The 23,672-nt window shown below is 47.1% G+C and overlaps 1 protein-coding gene across 1 annotated transcript in view; it reads left to right on the top strand.

The window, feature by feature from the left end:
* Nucleotides 1-23,672, top strand: part of GRIK4 (glutamate ionotropic receptor kainate type subunit 4) — a 315,159-nt gene that overhangs the window by 22,949 nt on the left and 268,538 nt on the right. The gene's annotated exons all lie outside the window — the stretch shown is intronic.

The raw sequence follows: 23,672 nt of genomic DNA, 5'->3' as shown, positions 1-23,672 counted from the left end.
GCCGCTGAGCCTGCGCGTCCGGAGCCTGTGCTCTGCAACAGGAGAGGCCGCAGCAGTCAGAGGCCTGCGTACCGCAAAAAAAAAAAAAAAAAAAAAAAAAACATGACACATAAGAAATGCTTCATAAATGTTGTTACTTTTTAAAAAATTCTTCTTGATAGGGACCTCCATCGAACTGAATTCCTTGTACCTATGCTGCATTTTTTTCAGCTCTGTGTCTTTGCTCATAATCTCCCCTCCCCTTGGATCATTTCCAGTTTTGCTGTCTTTCAAGGTTAAACTCTATTGCCACCTTGGTCCTGAAGTCTATGATCAACTCAATACCAAATGAGCTTTTGCACAAATTTCTGTATTTCTGTTACTCTTATGGTACTTAAATCACTTATACCTGGTACTATAATTATTTAGGCGTATGACATCTTCCTAGCAAGACTAAACGCTCTGTTCGGGCTGGGCTTCTGACCTTATAGTAGTTTTATTTCCCAGAAGACCTGCACAGTGCCTGTCCTTTTCATGCCAGGGAAGCTCAGATGTCCTACTGGTAGTGGATAGGCTGCATCACCTTTACCTGTGAAAGCCAACACATTACTCTCCATTACATATGCTAATAGAAGAGAGCAGCGATGTGGAGAATCAAAATAACCAACTGTCCCAGCATGAGTGCTGTTGGCTTTGGAAGGCATTGTGATGTTTCTGCTTCCGATCTACCTTGTTGATTATGTTCCATCAGGCACACATCAAAATGACTCTGCATTCCATGTGCATACACCATCCGGGAAACTGAAGGGGATGATCCAAAAGTGCACTGAGCGGTGGGAGAAGCTCATTTAGGATTTCAGTTATCCAGGGATAATCCGCAAAGTGAATAATCAACCCCAACGTAACTGAGAGATGGCTGTTCTATTATTATTTCTCTCAGCTTCCTCTGGTCAAACCCCTTTATAACAATATGGGCATCAGTCAAGGGCACGCTAATCGCTTATTGACATAAAATACTTCTGGTGATGGAGCAGAAGCTCTGTGTTTTGAATTGATGCCAGCCTATTATAATAATGATGCCTTACATTTGTGTAATGATTTATAAAGAGCTTTCATGTATGTTATTTAATTTTATCTTCTTGATGCCCTGAAGTACATAGAGTAGGTCTCATTTTCCTATTTGCCCGATGTGGAAACCAAGGCTCAGAAAAATTAAATGACTTCCCCAGGCTCTCTTAGTTAGATATAGGCAGAGCCAGGAACCACAGCCTTTGTCTTTTTACTCTTGGGTCCCAGTGCTTTTCCCACTTTATCATGCTCCTTTAAGGAACCTCCAGTTCTTTAAGATGTTTATTATGACTCACTTGGAAGATTTCCAGGTGATTCTTTTTATAGTTTCCAATTTTCTGGTTAAATTCTTTATTTTAATCTATTCTGTAAATTTTCTTTCTGTTTTTTGAACAAACATATCACATTTAGAGTCCTTGTCTTTGAACTCTGATATCTAGATCACCTGTGGGTCTGTTTCTGTTTTTTTTTTTTTGCCCCTCTTGGATTTTGGTCATATGGTTCTAACTCTGGGTATACCTAATACTTTTTTTTTATTGAATGCTGGACGTTGTATAGGCTGTAAGATGCTCTGATCTTCAAGAGAGGGTTTACTCTTTGCTAGACAGAGTGCAACCAGTGATCTTAATCCAACTAAAGACTCAATCGAGTCCATGTGAGGTGGTGTTTTGATAACGTTCAGTCTGATTTGCCCCTCTTCCAGGGCATAGCCAGCATTAATTGAGAGCCTGGTGTGTTCACCGGGTCCCTTCCTTGCTAGGTCCTGGATTCTAGTCTTGTCTTTTCAGTACCTTAATACTGCAGAAAAACTCTGTTTCATGGAGGCTTTCTGCTTAATTTATGTTTGTTTGGCCTTCTGTTACATTCAGCTTCAGAATTTTGTAAATGACCTCAGGGGAAAACTGGCCATGTGTTTGAGGCCCCTCCTGCCCCTAATTTTCTCTTCCCAGTCCTAATACTGCCAGAAGCTCTGCTGACTTCTTTGTACCCCAGCAGCAGCCCTGTGCCTGTGTAAAGCCTACATCCTCAGCCTCTTGTCCTGCGCCCAGAAATGGCAGATTCTTCCAGGTTAGAAGCAACTGTGCAACATGAGTTCGCATCTCCTCACTTTCCCCTCTCTGTAATTTTATCCTCTCTAACCCTCTTGCTCCAGCAGGTCTATGAGGCCTTAAAACTGATGAACATTGTATTTTATCTGGCATTTCTAGTTGTTCTCAGTGGAAGTGTTTATTGATCTGCCTCAAACTATCCCCTCCTAACTGGAAGTGGAAATCCGATGTTTATTATCAACACAAAAATGCCACAGCTCATGTGGGCAGTTCTTAGCTGGGGGGGTCTTGGGAGGTGGCCTAGCTAACTGGGGGTGAACCTTCCCCAAGGCATTTACTAGAGTTTCTGGGCTGCCCAGCCAGGAAGAAGACAGGGAAATGGATGGGTTGTAACTCCGTGGCCCAGGAGGAAGTTATTCATTAGGCTGAGAAATGAGCGTTCGGCAAGCTCAGGAGGCCTCGATACTCCATCAGGTTTCTAATGATTTTGTCAGTGTTAATCCCCCAGGTGAGCAGCAGCATTTTGATATCAGCAAACAGCTTGTGTTTCAGCCCGAATCACCTAATATGGAGTCCTGCATGAAAGCTGCAAAAAAGTCATCATATTTTAATGGGGTTGACAGAGGCTAGTCAGGATAACGAACGCTGAAAATAGGGAGACGGGGCTCAGAGTGAGAGTGGGATGGAGAAGCATTGGACACGGGACTGGTCTGCACGTGTTCCAAACTGGAGTGTGCTTATGTGTGTGGGTATGAAAGGAAGAGAGACATTGTATGCACAGTGCTTCAGGGGTAATCCTTTCCATCACAGAACCCTTTCTGAGTACCCAGTCTGGACCAGGTCCTGCGAATACAGAGATAAAGAAGACCAAAGTCCTACCCTTCAGGACCTCACAGTCTGGTGGTGAAGGTTGACAAGTGGCCAGATGATGAATAACCGTGGTACTAGGCACTCGATGTAGGAATGTCCCTGCTGCATTGGAGCACAGAATAGGGACAGGGCTTGGGGATGGGGGGCCAGCTATGCTTGAGCTGATCTCTCAGGTGAGCCCGTTGGGTGCGGTGGAGGACATTCTAGGCAGAAGCAATAGGTTGAGGAAATGTGCTGCTACAATATTGCGATAACACGCACGTGATCCTACAGAAACTGGGAGTTTCCGTTGCCTCTGCCACTGCCCTGGCCAGGTCTTCAATGACCTCTTGCCTGGTGAGAGCCTTCCGCCTACCTCCTGACTCTCACTTCCTGAGTCTATCCTACACGTTGAACCCATGTTTTTCCCCTAATATTCGGACCTGGCCATTGTTGTTCACCACTCAAAAACTTCTTAGGGTTTCTCTTATTTATAAAATAAAGTACAAAATCCTTGGGATGCCTTCGGCCCTCCTGTGATCTGACTGTAACCTACTGCCCTTTCACCATCTTCAGCACCTTCCCCAACCCTATCCTGGGGCCCTGTTCTCTAGTTTTCCTGGACTACGATTCCTGTAGACAACCAGCGTTTTCCTGCCCCCATGGCTTTGTCCATGGTGTTCCTTATGCCTGAAATGCCCTTCCCTGCCATCTATGCCTGATGAAATTCTACCCTTTACTCAAGGCCCTTGTCACATGTCACCTCCTCTCTGAAAGCTTTCCTGATCCTCTCTGTCAGAATGATTCATTTCTCCTCTGAGTTACCTAATAGTTTACCCCTCTGTTAAAATAAATCACGTTCTGCCTATCTTAGAGCTTTTGTGTCTCTGTCTGTTGGTGGCTGCCTCCCACCCAGGGCAATCTCCTTGAAGGCAGAGAAGAAGGCCTTATTCATCTTGTGGTCTCCATCACACCTCACAGTGCGTTCCCACTGCTCTATAAATATTTATTGATTGAATGAATACATGAGTATTGAATGGGCTTTCCATGTGTTTTGTTCTAGTTGCCTCTTATTGTAATTAAGTTCTTTTTATAGTCAATTTCAGGCAAAAAGCAAGATAAATTTTATGTGAGGTTTTGTTGGGTCTTCATTGCTGTGCACAGGTTTTCTCTAGTTGTGGCGAGCGGGGGCTACTCTTCGTTACGGTGCATGAGCTTCTCATTGCGGTGGCTTCTCTTGTTGCGGAGCACAGGCCCTAGGCGCGTGGGCTTCAGTAGTTGTGGCTCGTGGGCTTCAGTAGTTGTGGCTCGCGGGCTCTAGAGCGCAGGCTCAGTAGTTGTGGCGCACGGGCTTAGTTGCTCCGCGGCATGTGGGATCTTCCCAAACCAGGGCTCGAACCCGTGTCCCCTGCATTGGCAGACGGATTCTTATCCACTGCGCCACCAGGGAAGCTCATGCACCTGTCTCTTTATTTCGGAAATGAAGTTGAGCACGAGCAGGGGGCGGCCAGGCAGCCAGCGCCAGCGCCCTACCTGTCAGGAACTGGACGCCTGGAAACAGCAGTTCAGTGTGGAAAGTCAGAACACCTCCCGAGCGGCCCAGATGGGTCCCAAACGGGCCATTTCTCCCAAACGGGGACAACAGCCCTGGGACCTCTGGCTTTCATTTCCTGATGACTCTGCACCAACAAGCCAGGTGTCTTGGCCCCCACCCTCCCCACCAACCAAGGCCCAGATTTAACTTTCTCTTATTTTAGTTTCAGGCCATTTTTTCTTTTAATGGTGTCCCAAGCTGCCTGAAATAATTCTTGCCCTTCTTTTATGTGGCTCTGTCTCACATATTTATGGGAAGTTATCATGTCCTCCTAGGCCCTGGTTCTCTGGGTCCCACATATTATGTTCCTTTAACCTCCCTTTATAGGTCAAGCCTTCTCATTCCTTTAATCATTTTTATTACCTTTCTTTGTATTCAGTCTCCCTTCTTGGCTTCTTTTAAGAGCAAGAAGGCCTGAACTTCAGAATGTGTTCCAAGAATGGCCTCAACAGTCAGGGACCCCGTTTTGGGGACTCTTGGCCCCTGCCTGCCATGAAGCTCTTGTGTGTGTCTTATTTTACCTTTTGGGGCCTCACTGCTCCCAAATCATCCACCCTGAACTTCGCCTTCCCCTGGAATGGGCGTATCCTTACCATGGTCCAGTCCTCAGGCCTGAGGTGGGGGTGAGGCATCTAGGAAGGTTTAGGGTAGAAGGAGGGAACCAGCAGGTCCCAAGAGCCTATGATGTACAGGCACCTTGCAAGACTCTTCACCCATAAATTATCTCCATGAAGTCTCACATAATCATCTGAGATATATATTATTGCCCCCTTTTCCCAGTTAAGGACTGAGGCTCAAACTTGTGCAATAACTTTCCCATGAGCGCATGGCTAATAAATGGCGCATCTAGGATTTGAACACAGGCTGTGAGATGACCCCCAGAAGTCTTTTCTTTCCACTCTCTGCAGCCTCCTTTAAAGAAAGTAGGAAGAGAGGGTCTTGCAGAGGGAGCTTTGGAACCCAGAGCAGCATTAAGGTGAGGACTCTGTTTCCTTTGTCCTTAGTGAGCCCAGATCCTGGGGACCAGTGGCTTTCTTCTGGCATGTCCTGAAAGAGAAAAACAAAAAGAAAACACCTCACCTGCTTTGGTCCAAATGCCTCTCCCTTTATCCTGAATGCAGGTTATTTCCTGCCTCTTGTGCAGTGGGACCCATATGTCCCCAGATACCCTGCCACTGGCCTGGAGGGGCATATTGGGGTTACCGTTACTCCTCACTCCTGAGCTGGATGGAGAGCATTCCGTAGCCTAGAGCTTGGGAATTTTCCCCACTGGTTGATGCTGTACCCAGCCCTTTTCCGATCCCATTGGGCTGCCGTGAGGGTGCCCTCCTGTGATGCCTATGCATTGGATTGGGCTGAGCATGGCCCCGCTGTGGGTGGCTCTCATCCCATTCCTCTCCGAACCCAGCCAAGCAGCAGGGGGAGGACATGATAGCCCGACATGGCAAACTAACCAAGTTTCAGTGGTACCGGGGATGATGGTTGCTTTCCCTGCCACTCAGTGGAGAGCCAGGAAAGGGTCTACCGCTGTGCTGTTGACAACCTTTCCACCCCCTCTCCTGCCCACTGTGTAAGAGTAAACAAGAGCAATGTCCCATCAGAAAATATAAAGGGAAAGGCTTGGCTCTCCCATACTGGAGGTAACCAATGCCTGTGACGACCTGGGGGGAGGCCAGAAAAAAGCTGGTTCAGCCCCTTCCTTTGGAGCACACTGAGTTCTAGGGAAGACTTCTGAGGCTCTGCTTCTCTGAATCAGCCCCACGGAGGCACATTTACTCATTTCAGAACCCAACTGTGGTTGCTGTGCTGGTCTTTGTGCTGGGTACTGGGAAGACAGATGAATAAGACAGGGGACTTGTTTTCAAGGAGTGAGCAATATAATGGGGAAGACGACACATAACATCATTCGACTGAGGGTGGCGATTGCAGGGATGGAGATTTGTACTATGGCACTGGAAGCAAGGCACCCACCAGCCTAGCACAGGGGTGGCAGCGGCAGGAATGGCTTTTTTTTTTTTTTTTTTTTTTTTTTTTTTGTGGTACGCGGGCCTCTCACCGCTGCGGCCTCTCCCGCCGCGGAGCACAGGCTCCGGACGCGCAGGCCCGGCGGCCATGGCCCACGGGCCCAGCCGCTCCGCGGCACGTGGGATCCTCCCAGACCGGGGCACGAACCCGCGTCCCCTGCATCGGCAGGCGGACCCCCAACCACTGCGCCACCAGGGAAGCCCCCAGGAATGGCTTTTAAGGGCGACGTCCCCTGAACCGGGTTTAAAAGAAGAGTGAAAGTGGGCCAGATGAAGAAGGATATGCCAAAGGGAAATTGTAAGGAGGGCAGATAGGGAGCGGGGGAGATGAGCCTGGAGAGGAATCCTGGGACAAATCGTGGAGACCCTGTGTGCCAGAGAAGGAAACTTCAACTTTGGGAGGAACAGCGAACTATTAAGAAGGGTTTTAAGTAAGGAGAGTGCCTTGGCAACTTACCTCTTAGATGAATCCTCCCAGCAGTAAGACGGAGGGCATATTGGGGGGGGGGGTGTAAAACTTTAAAAGGAGAGATCAATTAAGAGACTGTTGCAGTAGTCTGTCCATCTGTTTATCCATCCGTCCATCAGTCTATCTGTCCATCCTTTTCGTAAATATTTACTGAGTACCTAGTATGTATCTGGTACTTGGGGAGTGTGTGTATATAGAGGTGGATAAGAAAGACAGAGCCCTGGCCTCTAAAGCTGACATAGGAGAGGCGAGGAGGCCCGGACCTCTCTTGTAGAGCAGATAGAAGACAGAAGATGAAGTAAAAAATTATTTCAGAGGTCAATTTAGCAGGATTGGGTTATTGATCAAATGGGGTGGGCAGGGAACATGAAGACGGAGGCAAGGATGTCCCCTGATTTCCGCTCGGGATGACTGCAGCGGCTGAGTCAGGAGGAGGTCTTCCATTAGCATCCTTAGCACCCCAATTATGCATATAACCTAAGAAAAGCAGTGCTCTTGCCATGCAGACTCAGCTCTAAGACAAGTTCACTAGCACCGTTTCCCCTTTCAGCCTGACTGCCTTTCATTCTCTCCTGTAAAAATCCTGGAACTGCCACTGGGAGACTGGGAGACTGACATCCCCCAGGGGCAGAGGGTGAGAGGGAGATGTCAGGGGGCTGCAGGTGCCCAGGACCTTCGGTAAACAGCTGGATACAAAGGTCTGAAGTATGAGAGGTGGGGTCTGGACTGGAAGCGTAGCTTTGGCGTTGTCAGCAAAGGAAACTGTGAGAGCAGACAAAATGATTGCCGGAAGAATGGTGCTGTGAAAAGAACAGTGGACTAAACATCGAGATGCTTTGGCTTGGGGCTCAGATTTGCCATTCATTTGCAGTGTATCCTAAGGCCAGCTCTTCCCTCTTGGACTGCCTCGGAGGCCCTGATCTGTAAAATGAGATGATCAGACCAGATCAGTGGTCTTCAAACTTATTTTTAGTGGTTACAGTACATCTGTTGTTCACACACAGAATCACAGTAGGTAAAAAAAACTGAGTTGCCGGGGTCAAAGCAGGAGGTCGGGGTCTTGGAGATTGGCTTCCCTTCTCACCCCACCTCCCAACTCCCAGCCGTGGCCTCTGAGGGCGTTCTGGGGAGCACAGTTTGAGAATCAGAAATCTGTGTGATTTCTGAGATCCCCTCCCTCCAACGCCAGCTTTCTGGAAACTGATTCATAGCCTGCTTGGGTGCAAGAGGGAGAGACTGTGCCTTAGGCCTTTGGGAGGTTGCAGTAGGGCCAGTGGGAGATGGGGGAGGAAAAGGCAGCCTGGAGCCCATCCCCACCTGCACAGGCCCAGGATAATTTTTGTCTTTCAGTAGCCTAATTAAAATCCAAGCCCTTTAATTTGTTTTCCTTTAAAAAAAAGAGAGAGAGAAAGAAAAGCAGCACAGGCCATAAAACACTGCAGCCTCCTGTAATGCTTCCCCATCCCCTCCTGCATTTCCATTCTTCCTAGTCTATCATCCTCAGGCTTGATCACAGGAACTTTATTATTTCCTTTTCCCCTCCAGCACATGTAGGAAGGTTAAAAAAAGAAGATCTTGAGCCTCAGCTGAAGCCAGCTCTGCTTCTCACCCCTTTCAAAGGCCTGTGCTATTTATGATTCACAGTCCCCAAAGAGGAGACTCAGAGACCCCTGGCTAAGAGCGCTCGCCCCAGCCCTGCTCCTCCAGCCCAGGAGTATGGATGGCTAACCCTCACGCAAGCTGGCCTGCGCCTGCAGATGGAGGCTGTGCTGAGCTGTGTTCCAAGCTGTGAGTTTGCCAGCTGTGGTACAGCTCCCCGAGGGGCTATAAATAGACCAGGGATCTTCCGCTCCCCTGGCCCTGGGCTTATGCCTGGGGCCATCCTGTCCCCTCCCTTCCAGCCTCCCGGGTGCCGGGCTGCTCCCCCAACCAGGCCCTGGCTCTCCCTCTGGCCAGCATGGCTGCTCTGTCCTGCCATGAAGGGCCTTCTGTGACTCGCCAAGGGATTGTTTCCAAGAAACATATTTCACCCAGGCCCCTGTGACAAAGACTCACTCTGTACTTACTGCAAAGCGCGAGAGAGGTTGCTTTGGCCACGTCAAGACGTCAGCTGTTCAGCGCCAAGGGCGCTTGAGGCCACGCTTGTGAGAAATGTCATCTATGCAGAAGAGGAAGAGAGACCAGCCTACGGGGTCTGGCCAGCCCACCGCCTCCCTGGCCTGGAAGGCGGCCACGGGCGGAAGGCAGGGCCGGGCAGAGCTGCCCCTGCCTCTTTAGCACAACCCGCGCCTCGTCTTGAGCCCTGTGACCAGGCTGGGATGCAGTGTCATTAGCAGGGCAGCCTGGCTGGATATCGATCCGCCCTATAGAGGCCTGGGGGTTGGCAGCTGGAGCCACCACGCAGACCACCCCGCCCAGCCGTGTGCAGCCCTCAGAGGGAGCATTTTGAGGTGACAACACCAGAAGAGGCCTGAGGGACCTCCCACCATGCACACAGAGCCCCGCTATGTGGCCTCGGAGGAGCAAAGCACCAGGCTGTCACGTACCTCCCCCCAGGGGCCTGGAGACTCCGGCTCCCTGAGCTGACTTGCCTTGGTGCTCTTCCCTGAGCCTTCACTCCAGCGGCAGGCCTCCAGCTCTCCCTCGCCAGCAGAGGGATCTGGGCTGCCCGCTTCTGCAAGATGGGACAGCAGCCTCGGGAGCGCCTCTGTAACTTGTCCTATAAATGATAATAGAGCTAACAAGATCTAATTGGCTATTAAAGCAGAAAGCAGCCCTATAGATGCTGCAGGCTAATTAACCCTGGGAGTGCAGAGTGGGAGGATGGATCTCTGCAGGGGCTGCGTGTGAGCGCATCTGTCGGCCCCAGTGGTGACCGGGAAAGGAGACGCGCCTGCGCCGCCAGCTCATACCACCCACACGGAGTCCCGGAATCCTTCTTGGTGGGCCAGGACGGGCAGGGCCCACCTCAGCTCAGAGCTGGAAAGAAGCCTCAGACTAAGATCCTACGCACTCATTTACCGATGAGGAAACTGAGGCCCAGGGAAGATGTGGCACTTCCCTAAGACCACAGAGCTGGTTGGTGTGGAGATAAGAGCGAACTTGGCGTTCGGGAAGGCCAGTCTTTCCGGCTTGTGGCTGGTATGGTGTGAGGGTCCCCCTCTGTCCTGAGGGGTCTGGGTCCCGAAAGGGAGATGATCTCTGCAGGTAGTTATAACCCAGTGCGCAGAGGCCTAGAGGGACAGGCTGAGCTGAGTAGTGGCTGTTAAGCTCTGCCCGGGGACTCAGGGAAGGCTTCCCGGGGAGGCGAAATCCGAAATGTTTCTAGATAGACGTGAGGGGAGGAAATGGGGCCGAAGAGCCCAGGAAGCAGCGATGGCCGAGTCCTGAGGTGAGAGAGCCGAGGTCGGAAAGGGGGGTCGGAGCCCTGCATCCAGCATGGAGTCGAGGCGTCATCCCGGGAGCGGTGCCGTGTTAGCATAGGTGGTGGCTTCCTCGTATTTCTCTTTTGGAAGAGAACTGGAGGCAGCCAGATGGGCTTGGGGTGGGGAGAAGCGGGTGGTGGGAGACATGATGAGGGTTTGGCCAAGGCAGCAGCAGCAGGATGGACAGGAGGGAGGGGGGAGCCCCGGGCGACTCCCACACCTGGGTGTCTTGAGCGACCACAGAGAGCCTGCTGGACAGAGCCAGCTGCAGGGCCAAAGCTGTGCTCTCTGCACCCTCCTTCCAACGAACTCCCCAGCTCATAGGCTGTCAGAGCTGGAAGAGGCCTTTGGAAATCTCCTGGTCCAGCTCTGTCATTTACAAAAGAGAAGACCGAGACCCAGGGGGAAGATGGGATCATGGTGGGGCAGCCCCACCTTGGGAACCTTGGTGTCCAGCGCCTGGTGCAGCGTTCCTACCTCTGCCCTTCACTGGTGTCTGTGTTTCCCCTTATGAAAGAATCTGCCTTCTGCCTCTTCCACCCATCCTTAGTCCCATCCTCTTCCCAACACTTGTTTCCTTCCCTGACCACATCCCTCCAGACCCGCCCCAGGGCCAGGGTGGTTCAACCTGGGTTAAGCAGCCAGTTCTGTTCTCGAAGGTGTGGCAGTTAGAGCCCTGGTTGGTTGTGCTGGTCTAGGGGAACAGTGACGAACAGTCCAAAGCATCAGCTAACCCAGAACCTAAATGCCTGACAGCACGCTGTTCTCAAATTGGCCTCGCTAAGTCTGACCTTTAAGAGTGTGACACTGACTGCCAAAGGGAAGGGTTACAGATGAGCTAGGAATGAGCCGCAAAGCACACAAGGGCACATTTACTTCAGCAGAAAGGCTTTTGTGGAGGTGTCAGTGGCACCATCAGGTGTGCTGGCCACCACCAACCCTCCTAGTGTAATATATTGGGGAGGCGTGCGGGGCTGGGCCGTCAGGTTGGGCCCAGTTCCTCTGGGAAGGGCTGGCAGTGCAGTAGTGCATGCGAACCCGGTGCTCTCAACAGAGGGTCTCACTCACGCACCTGCCCTTCCACCTTCCCGCATCAGTCTACACCCCTCCCCTGGCCTTCTCCTGCTTGGACCGCCCTCTCCCCTTCTAGGTCCTGGGGTTAGGGGTGGGACGGTTTGGCCAGAGCTAAGGTGACATCACTCGCCCTTTCTGGCCTTGTGTAGTGTGATGTTTCTCAACTGGATCCAGTGTATTTTACAAGTATTTGAAAAAGCCCGCTTTACTATCCTAAAGTGAAACTCACCGATACTATAACCTTTCTGCACACATGATGTAAAAACGTATAATATCCAAAATATAACATAAGGGATAAGTTAAAAGACAACAACGTAATAAAAGGTGTTTCAGTACAGGCACACCTCATTTTATCGTGCTTTGCTTTGTTGCACTTCACAGATAGTGGGTTGTTGTTTTTTGTTTTTTGTTTTTTTACCAATTGAAGGTTTGTGGCAGCCCTGCATGGAGCAAGTCTGTTGGAGCCATTTTCCCCACAACATTTGCTCACTTCGTGTCTGTGTGTCACATTTGGTAATTCTCACAATATTTCAGACTTTTTCAGTATTGTCATAACTGTTATGGTGATTTGTCATCAGGGATCGTTGATGTTACTGTTATAGTTGTCTTGAGACACCATGAAACACGTGTAATAAGACGGCAAACTTAATACATGTATGTGTTCTGTCTGCTCCACCAACTGGCTGTTCACCCATCTCTCTCCCTCTCCTCGGGCCTCCCTCTTCCCTGAGACACAACAATATTGAAATTAAGCCAGTTAATAATCCTGCAATGCCCCCTAAGTGTTGAAGTGAAAGGAAGAGTCACACTTCTCTCACTTTAAATCAAAAAATCTAGAAATGATTAAGTTTGGTGAGAGAAGCGTGTCAAAAGCTGAGGTGGGCCAAAAGCTAGGCCTTTGCACCGAACGGTGAGCTAAGCTGTGAATGCAAAGGAAAAGTTCCTAAAGGAAATTAAAAGTGCTACTCCAGTGAACACATGGATGATAAGAAAGTGAAACAGCCTTATTTCCTAAATGGAGAAAGTTTCAGTGTTCTGGATAGACGATCAAACCAGCCACATTCCCTTAAGCCAGAGCCTAATCCAGAGCAAGGTCCTAACTCTTTTCAATTCTGTGAAGACTGAGAGAGGTGAAGAAGCTGCAGAAGAAGAATCTGAAGCTAGCAGAGGTTAGTTCATGACGTTTAAGGAAAGAAGCCGTCTTCATAACATCAAAGTGCAAAGTGAAGCACCAAGTGCTAATATAGAAGCTGCAGCAAGTTATCCAGAAGATCTAGCTCAGATAATTAAAGAAGGTGGCTACACTACACAAAAGATTTTCAATGTAGACAAAACAGCCTACTCTTGGAAGAAGGCGCCATCTAGGACTTTCATAGCTAAAGAGGAGAAGTCAATGCCTGGCTTCAAAGCTTCAAAGGACAGGCTGACTCTCTTGTTAGGGGCTAATGCAGCTGGTGACTTTAAGCTGAAGCCAGTGCTCATTTATCATTCTGAAAACCCTAGGGTCTTTAAGAACTATGCTAAATCTACTCTGCCTGTGCTCTCTAAATGGAACAAAGCCTGGATGACACCACATCTGTGTACAACATGGTTAACTGAATATTTTAAGTCCCCTCTTGAGACCTACTGCTCAGAAAAAAAGATTCCTTTCAAAATATTACTGCTCATTGACAATGCACCTGGTTACCCAAAGCTCTGATGGAGATGTACAATGAGATTAATGTTGTTTTCATGCTGGTGACACAGCATCCATTCTGCAGCCCATGAATCAAGGAGCAATTTCAACTTTCAAGTCTTATTATTTAAGAAATACATTTCATAAGACTATAGCTGCCATAGACAGTGATTCCTCTGATGGATCTGGGAAAAGTCAATTGAAAACCTTCTGAAAAGGAAAAAATTCACCATTCTAGATGCCATGAAGAACATTTGTGATTCACGGGAAGAGGTCAAAATATGTACATTAACAGGAGTTTGGAAGAAGTGGATTCCAACCCTCATGGATGACTTTGAGAGGTTCAAGACTCCAGTGGAGGAAATACCAGCAGATGTGGTAGAAATAGCAAGAGAACTAGAATGAGGGGTGGTGCCTGAAGATGTGACTGAATGCTGCCATCTCATGATAGAACTTGCACAAATGGGGAGTTGCTTCTTACGGATGAGCAAGGAAAGTGGTTTTCTGAGATGGAATCTACTCCTGGTGAAGATGCTGTAAAGATTGTTGAAATGACAGCAAAGGACTTAAGAATATCCCCTAAACTTAGTTGATAAAGCAGCAGCAGGGTTTGAGAGGATTAACTCCAACTTTGAAAGAAGTTCTGCTGCTGGGGGTAAAATGCTATCAAACAGCATTGCCTGCTACAGAGAAATCATTCGTAAAGAAGAATCAGTTGATGTTGCAGATTTCATTCTTGTTTTATTTTAAGAAATTGCCACAGCTGGCCCAACCTTCAGCAGTGACCACTGTGACCGACCAACAGCCATCAACATCGAGGCAAGGCCCTCCACCAGCTAAAAGATTATGACGCGCTGAAGGCTCAGATGATGGTCTGCATTTTGTAGCAATAGAGTATTTTTTAATTAAGGTATGTACACTGTGTTTTTTAGACATACTGCTATCACACAGCTAATAGACTACAGTATAGTGTACACATAACTTTTACACGCACTGGGAAACCAAAAAATTCGTGTGACTCGATTTATTGTGGTGGTCTGGAACGGAACCTGCAATATCTCCAAGGTGCACCTGTATATAAATTGCTACACTTAGAGGGCAAAAATATCCCCCAAATTTCCAGAAAGCCTCATAGGGCTCTTGTTAAGAAGCACTGGCTTTGGAGTTAGAGAAACTTGGATCAAATTCTGTATCCAGGGTTTCCCTGGTGACGCAGTGGTTGAGAGTCCGCCTGCCGATGCAGGGGACACGGGTTCGTGCCCCGGTCCGGGAGGATCCCACATGCCGCGGAGCGGCTGGGCCCGTGAGCCATGGCCACTGAGCCTGCGCGTCTGGAACCTGTGCTCCGCAATGGGAGAGGCCACAACAGTGAGAGACCCGCGTACCACAAAAAAAAAAAAAAAAAATTCTGTATCCAGCCACCAATAGCTGTGTGACCTTGGGCAAGTGAGTTAGCCTCTTTGAGCTCCTGGCTCCCCATCTATAAATTCCACAGAACCATGGCTGCCCCCTGTGTGGATGAGAGATATTAATGAGATGCAGTATTTTAAAGCTTTTTGCCCAGAGCTGACTTTTCCCCTCCCGCATCTTTTGCTCTGGATACCATCCCCTGGTGATACTCATAATATCCTTCCAGCTCACCTTGTTCTGTGCTTCACCTTTGAAGGCAGTTTTGCCTCCATCGTGCTGTGGCCGCTTGCTGCTGCTCCCGTGTCCCCACCTCTGTGGCTCCCTGCGCCTCCAGCTCAAGGGAAGGTCCAAGGGAAGGGGTGTTAGATTCTTAGATGGGGTGACCGGGGAAAGCCTCACTGAGAGAGTGATGCTCGAGTAAAGACGTAAAGGAAGTGAGAGAGGAGCCAGGCAGGTGTCAGGGGAAGAGCAAGTCACAGAGGGAACAGCACGTGCAAAACGCGCAGAGACCAGAGGCAGGAGTGGGCCTGGCATGTCCAGGACACAACCACGGGCTGACCTGGCAGAGCAATAGGAGACAAGGTCAGAGAGGTGGGTGTGAGGCTCAGACCACGTGGGTTCTTTAGAGTAAAATGGGAAACAGAAGGCGTTGTGTTTTGATTTTTAATGGAAGTATAGTTGATTTACAATGTTGTGTTAGGTTCAGGTATACAGCAAAGTGACTCAGTTATACATATGTATATTCTTTTTCAGATTCTTTTCTATTATAGGTTATTACAAAATACTGAATATGAATTCCTGTGCTATACAGTAGGTCCTTGTTGGTTATCTATTTTATATATAGTACTGTGTATCTGTTAACCCCAAGCTCCTACTTTATCCCTCCCCTTTGGTAACCATGACTTTGTTTTCTTTGTCTGTGAGTCTGTTTTGTAAAGAAGTTCATTTGTATTATTTTTTAGATTCCACATGTAAGTGATATCGTGATATGTGTCTCTGTCTGACTCACTTACTTCACTTAGTATGATAATTTCTAGGTCCATCCATGTTGCTGCAGATGGCATTATTTCATTCTTCTTTGTGGCTGAGTAAGATTCCATTGTATATATGTGCCACATCTTCTGTATCCATTCATCTGTCGATGGACACTTAGGTTTTTCCATGTCTTGGCTATGGTAAATAGTGCTGCTGTGAACATTGGGATGCATGTATCTTTTTGAATTAGAGCTTTCATCTTTTCCAGATATATGCCCAGGAGTGGAATTGCAGGATCATACGGCAACTCTATTTTTAGGTTTTTAAGGAATCTCCATACTGCTTTCCTGTAGTGGCTGCGCCAATTTATATTCCCACCAACAGTGTAGGAGGGTTCCCTTTTCGCCACATCGTCTCCAGCATTTATTTTTTGTAGACTTTTTGATGATGGCCATTCAGACTGGTGTGAGGTGGTACCTCATTTTAATTTGCATTTCGCTAATAATTAGTGATGTTGAGCATCTTTTCATGTGCCCATTGGCCATCTGGATGTCTTCCTTGGAGAAATGTCTACTTAGATCTTCTGCCCATTTCTTTTTTTTTTTTTTTTTTTTTTGCGGTATGCGGGCCTCTCACTGTTGTGGCCTCTCCCGTTGCGGAGCACAGGCTCCGGACGCGCAGGCCCAGTGGCCATGGCTCACGGTCCCAGCCGCTCTGCGGCATGTGGGATCCTCCCAGAACGGGGCACGAACCCATGTCCCCTGCATGGGCAGGCGGACTCTCAACCACTGCGCCACCAGGGAAGCCCCCTGCCCATTTCTTGATTGCTTTTTTTTTTTTTAATTGAGCTGTGGGAAACAGAAGGCTTTGCAGTTTTCAAGAGATCACTCTGGTTGCAGGGGAAGATTTCAGTTTTCAAGAGATCACTCTGGTTGCATGGGAAGATGCAGGGAGACCAATTTAGGAGACTTGCAGGAATCCAGGCAAGAGATGATGCTGACTTGCACCAGGTGTAGCTGCAGAGGTAGTAAGAAGTGGTGGAGTCTGGATAGATTTTGAAGGTAAAGCCAACAGAATTTCCTGTTGGTTTAGATATGAGATGTGAGAGCAAGAGAGGAATTGAGTGACTCCAAGGTTTTTGTCTTGCCTCTGGAAGGATGGAGTTGGCATTTGCAGTGATAGGAAAGGAGAGTGGGCTGGCCTGGGACTAGAAGCTACCCGAGTCCAGTCTTGGTATAATTCTGAGATGCCAGTGACATTTGGAATGTGAGTCTGGAGTTCAAGTGACTGGATTCTGCTGGAGATACAGACTTGAAAGTTATCAGCATATAGATGATACTTAAAGCCATGAGATTGGATTTGTGTAGATAGAGAAGAGGACCAAGGACAAAGCTCTGGGGCACTTTCAAATTAACAGATCAAAGAGATGAGGAGATGCCACCAAGCATTGGAGGAAAGCCAGGTGAGCATGGTCTTCTGGAAGCCAAGGAAAGAGCGATCTGCTTTGACAAGTGCTCCTGAGAGACCCAGTAGCGTGAGGACTGAGAGGTGGGCCCACTTCTGGGGGGACTTTTGTCTCACTTTTCTTTTTTTTTTTTTTTTTTCACTTTTCTTTTTAATGCTCCACATTTTTTGTTGTTGTTCCATGGGTCATGGTCTGGGGAAGAGTAGCTGAGCCCATGGTGGGGGCATTTCTGTCTGGGTGGAACTGGAGGCACCAGTCCTGCAGAAAGCAGGAGGGAAGATTTATTGTATCAAAAGGGAAAGAGGGGGCTTCCCTGGTGGCGCAGTGGTTGAGAGTCCACCTGCCGACACAGGGGACACGGGTTCGTGCCCCTGTCTGGGAAGATCCCACATGCCGCAGAGCGGCTGGGCCCGTGAGCCATGGCCACTGAGCCTGCACGTCCGGAGCCTGTGCTCCGCAACGGGAGAGGCCACAACAGTGAGAGGCCTGTGTACCGCAAAAAAAAAAAAAGGGAAAGAGGAAGATATCAGCACACTTTCAAGTTCATTATCTCATTTTACCCACAAGAAGTCCTGGTAGGGGTGTATTTGTAGGGTTATTCCCATTTTTAGATGGAGAAAGTGAGGCGCAAAGAGAAAACATAGCTAACTTTAGGTCATGGGCTTTGAAATCAGTGTTGGCTTATAGAACTTTCTGCAGTGATGGGAATGTTCTCTACCTGCTTTGCCCAGTATTGGATCTCTGGGCTACATCTGGCTGTTGAAGCATTTGAAATGTGGCTAGTACAACTGAGCTGACTTTTTAATTGTATTTAACTTAAATTAATTTAAATTTAAAGAGCCACCTGTGGCTAGTGGCTACCTTCATGGACAGTGCAGTTCTAAGTGGACAAACCTAGATGTAAACCCTGGCCTTCTGACCCAAAGCCGTGGATCTTCCCAAACTATCCTCTGCTCCCCAAGGAGGTGGTAGGATGTTCCAAAGAGGACTAGGCTGGCCTGAGCTGGTGCATTCTGGGGAGAGCAGAGTTGGAGAAGAAGACCTAGGGGCTCCTCCAAAGTTCTCAGGTTTATTAGCCAGTTGACAGGTTCTCCGAGGTGTCCTGAAGCCCTTATCTTCTGCTGCTCAGCCCAGCCCCAGCTCTGTGGGCTGGGTGTACCTGAGGGCAGGGTGTACCTAGTACATGTGACTATTTATATAAATCCTAGCACCTGTCCATTCCCTCTCCTCTGTGAAGCTTCCCCTGTCCATCCCATCCCTAAGATTGCTTTGAAATATTGTTATTTAAGCGTCTTTTTGGAAGCTTGGGATGTACCTGCTGTTATTGTCACTATCTCACTTATGTTTATGTCCTGACTCCTGAATTACCTATAAATCCCTGCAGATAGGTGAATTATCCATGTCCTGTCTCCTGTTCATGGTGGGTATAGGGTGGTATGGTGTAAAGAACATTAGTCTTGATTATCTTTGTATCACTAGAGCCCGGAGTCATGCTTAGAAATTTGTGGGAGTTCCATAAATGTCTGTTTAATAATTTAATGGCTAAACTTAGGTTCATTATAGTGTCGGTTCAGATTCCTGTGTGTCCATCCACTAGCTTTGTGGTCAAAGGGGAAATACTCAGCTCTTTGAAACTGTTTCCTTGTCTATGAAATGTGATACAAGTCTTCCAGGCATTCTCTTGAGGATCAAATGAGATGCTACAGATAGAAGTTTTTGCACAATGCTCATTAAGGGATAGTGTTTCTTTTTTTAAATTGAACTATAGTTGAGTTACAATATTGTGTTAGTTTCAGGTGTACAGCAAAGTGATTCAGTGTTTTATATGTGTGTATATATTCTTTTTTCAGATTCTTTTCCATTATAGGTTATTACAAGATATTGAATACAGGTCCCTGTGCTATACAGTAAATCCTTGTTTTTTATCTATTTTATGTATAGTGGTATGTATCTGTTAATCCCATACTCCTAATTTAACCCTCTCCCCTAAGTGCTATTGTTTCTTGATTTTTCTTATGATGATGTGTATTTAGTTTATTCTTCACTAGACTGTGATCTTCTGCAATGTAGGGACCATTGTCCTCTGTAGCACTTACACAATCCGCTAAACATATTAGGTCCTCTGGAAGAGCCACAGTGTTTAGTGCTTGCTGGATACCTCTGGCCCCAACTCAGGACATGCAGCTGAATGAGACATGACCGGGGCCAACAGACAGCACCTGGACGAGCCCAAGTCTAGAGGGCTCATAGCCTCTATCTCAGCTTAGAAGTCTGCTTGTAATTTACAGACAGTCACACTGCTTCTCCTCCCCAAGGGATCACTGGATTTCTTTAGATTGCAGAGCTGTCCTGGATAGTTCCCCTGCTAGAGTGTAATCTCCATGAGGACAGATATTTTTGTCTGTTTTGTTCACTGTCTAGAGCAATGCCTGGTACGTGCTCAATAAATGTTTGTTAAATGAAGGAAAGTCCACAGGTGGGCATGAGAAGTAATATGTTACACAGGGTCTTCACTTTTTTTTTTTTGGTAAAGGACCTAATAGTAGATATTTTAGACTTTGGGACTATACTGTCTCTGTTGTGATTACTCACCTCTGCACAAAAGCAGCCACAGACAAACGAGCAGGATATGTTCCGATAAAACTGATTTATATAAGCAGGTAGCATGTGGTTTACGGGCTGTCCCAACACTCTTTTCTTTTTTTTTTTTTTTTTTTTTGTGGTACGCGGGCCTCTCACTGTTGTGGCCTCTCCCATTGCGGAGCACAGGTTCCAGACGCGCAGGCTCAGTGGCCATGGCTCACGGGCCCAGCCGCTCCGCGGCATGTGGGATCTTCCCGGACCGGGGCACGAACCCGTGTCCCCTGCATCGGCAGGCGGACTCTCGACCGCTGCGCCACCAGGGAAGCCCCCAACACTCTTTCTTGAAGAGACTGTTGTTTCCTCATGGAATAGTCTTTGCACCCCTGTCAAAAATCAACTGGCCATAAATGTTTGGGTTTATTCTGAACTCTCCATTCTATTCCACTGGTCTATAAGTCTGTGTTGATGCCACTACCACCCTGTTGTGCTTATAGTAGCTTTGAAATCAGGAAGTGTGAGTCTTCCAACTTTGTTTTTCTTTTTTAGTATTGTCTTGGCTATTCAGAGTCCCTTGGAATTCTGTATGAATTTGAAGATCAGCTTCTCCATTTCTGTAAAAACACCATTGGAATTTTGATAGGGATTGCATTGAATCTGTCAACCACTTTGGGGAGTATTGCCGTCTTAACAATATTAAGTCTTCTAACCCATGAACCTGGGCTGTCTTTCCACTCAATTGTGTCTTCTTTCATTTCTTCCAGCACTGTTTTGTAGTTCTCAGTGCTTAAGTCTTTCATCCCCTGAGTTTAATTTATTCCTAAGTACTTTATCTTTTTAATGCTGTTATAAATGGAAATGTTTTCTTAATTTTCATTTTGAATTGTTCATTGCTAGTATCATGAAACACAACTAGTTTTTGTATGTTGACCATGTACCTGGTAATTTTGCTGAGTTTGTGTGTTAGCTCTATTAGTTTTTTGGTGGATTGTTGGAGATTTTCTATATGTAGATAAATGTCATCTGCAGAAGAATGAAGTTGGGCCCCTACCTCAATCCCTGTGTAAAAATTAATCCAAAATGGATCAAGAGCCTAAATATAATAATTAAAACTATAAAACTATTAGAAGAAAACAGCAGTAAATCTTCACTTTTGTGAATCAAAGGACATTATCAAAAAATGAAAAGACAACCTACAGAATGGGAGAAAAGATTTGCAAATCATAAATTTGATAAGGGTTAGTAAATAATAAGAACCCTTATAACTCAATAGCAAAAAGACAAACAACCCAATTTAAAAAAAAATTGGCAATCGACTTGAATAGTCATTTCTCCAAAGTCCAAATGTTCAACAAATGTGTGAAAAAGATGTAAAACTTCTTTGGTTTTTAAGGAAATGCAAATCAAAACCACAATGAAATACTACTTTACATCTGCTAGGATGGCTTTTTATATAAAAAATAAAAACAAAAAATGCCCAGAAAATAACTAGTATTGGCAAGGATACGGAGAAATAGGAACCTTTGTATATTGCTGGTGGGAATGTAAAATGGTGCAGCCACTGTGGAAAACAGTTTGGGAGTTCTTCAAAATGTTGAACATAGAATTACGATATGGCCCACCAATTCCTCTCATAGGTGTGTACCCCAAAGAAATAAAATGTATATCCACATAAAAACTTGCACATGAATGTTTATAGCATCATTAAAGGATGGAGACAACCCAAATGTCCATCAACAGATGCATGCATAAACAAATTGTTATATACATACAATGGAATATTATTCAGCCATAAGAAGGAATGAAGTACTGATACAAGCTCCAACTTGAACCTTGAAACATTATGCTAAATGAAAGAAGCCAGACACAAAAGAAAAACAGTTTATGATTCCTTTAAGTGAAACGTCCAGAACAGGCAAATCCATAGAGACAGAAAGAAGATCAGTGGTTGCCAGGGGATGGGGGAAGGAGAGAATGGGGGCGGTTATCACTTAAAGGGTATCGGGTGTTCTTCTGGGGTGAGGAAACATTTCTGAAACTAGAGGGAGGTGATTGTTGTACAGTGTTGTGAAGGCATGCACTAAATACCATCGAATCGCATGCTATAAAATGTATGTATGAAATTACATGAACTGTATGAATGTCACCTTAATTCAAAAACAAACAGGTGGCAGGATTTGGCCTGTGGGCCGTAGTTTGCCAGCCTTTGTTCTAGAGCACTGTTTTTCAAACTGCAGGTCGAGACCCATTAGTAAGTTGGAAACTCAATTTAATGGGTCACAACCAGCAATTTCAGAAAAATGAAAAAGAATGGAAAAGAGCATATCAGGTTGTCACAGACAGTAAAAAGTTATTGTTTCATGAGATGTTTGTTTCAGTTTTATATATACGTGTAGGTCCTGGTTAATGATGTGATATATATTTCTTTTTATTGGCCATGGTTAATGTATGAGAAAAACCCAGCAGTCTTTCCTCCTGTGTGTCTCCTTTACTGCTCGCATACAGCACGTCACCCCTGGTCACCAAATGTGTGGAGGTTTTTCCCACACCAAGGAATTCTCTGCGACCAACTGGGTGTCTTACAATTTAATTTTACAACTCAGTTCTGCAAAATACCTGGAGATGGTGTCAGCTCCCACAGCTTAAGGGCTCAGTCCCACAAGACTGCCCCCACTTCAGATGCCAATCGCAGGTAGTAGGTCCCCGGGTTACCCACAGCTTCTGTCTGATTTAACTGCAAATCGGAGGGTCCCACGACCCCCTCCTCAGGTTCAATTAATTTGTTAGAGCGGCTCACAGAACTCAGGGAAATACTTACATTTACCAGTTTATCAAAGGATGTGATAAAGGATACAGATGAACAGCCCGATGAAGAGTTACACAGGGTGAGGTGTGGGAGGGTCCTGAGCACAGAAGCTTCTGTCCCCGTGGAGTTGGGGTGCATCATCCTCCAGGTGTGAATGTTTTTGCCACCCTGGAAGCTCTCTGAATCCTGTATTTTGGGGGTTTTTATGGGGGCTTCCCCACATCGGCATGATCAATTATTAATTCCATTTCCAGCCCTTGTCCCTTCTCAAGTGAATGGGGGACAGAGCTGAAAATTCCAAGCTTCTAATCCTGGCTTGGTCTTTCCGGTGACCAGCCCCCATTCAGAATCCCACCCAGAGATGCCTCATTAGAACAAAAGACACTCCTATCGCCCAGGCAACCACAAGGGTTTCAGGAACCCTGTGACTTCAAAGACTAAGTAACAGAACAAAAGATGGTCCTGTGCTCTTATCACTTAGGAAATTCCTAGGGTTTTAAGAGCTCTGTGCCAGAAGCAGGGATGAAGACCAAATATATAAATCACAATACCACAGTTAATGAAGCTTCAAAGCCACTTTTTACATAGTTCTGTGGCCTCTTTCTTCGGTCATTTCCGGTGCCAAAGTCCAAAGCCAATCCACATTTTCTGCTCATTTTCGCCAGGGTCCCAATGTCTCGGGCTACTGTCCGACATCCTCCTTTAGCCACAGTGAGGCCTCCAAGATATCCCACTCCCAGCACTGGACCCTAAACACCAGAGAACTGCTTCCCAGCGTCCAGCCAGGTCCGAGCTTTCCGGAGATCTGTGGAACTGGGCAGACATCATGACCAAGTCCATTTGATATCCACTTAGGGGAGACACAGGAACCTCTTCCTGCTTATTTGCAAGAGGTTGCTGATCCAGCCTGGAAGTCCTGGGAAGGGACTGAGGGCCCTAGAGCTGGCCCTGATCCCTGCCTGTAATTCTTTTCACGTGTTTTTGCTGCCAGCCCCACTCCTTTAGCTGCTCTGTGTAAAGTAGATTTCTTGTCATCGTTCAGATCCAATTTTGCCTGGTCTCCTCACCGATCCAGCCCCAGTGTTTTGTTCACAGCTCTCCTTTCTCAGCTCCCGCACCTCTCATCATGACTGTGACAGCTTGCTGGGGTTCCGAAGGAGTGGGTGTGCTCACGTGTCTGTGTGTGAACCTCTCCTCAAGTCCGCCTTGCCCGCCACCTGGCTTCCACAC

Source organism: Phocoena phocoena, chromosome 8 (assembly GCF_963924675.1).
Source record: "Phocoena phocoena chromosome 8, mPhoPho1.1, whole genome shotgun sequence".
Taxonomy (NCBI): Eukaryota; Metazoa; Chordata; class Mammalia; order Artiodactyla; family Phocoenidae; genus Phocoena; species Phocoena phocoena.
This window is presented reverse-complemented; position numbering and strand designations above follow the sequence as displayed.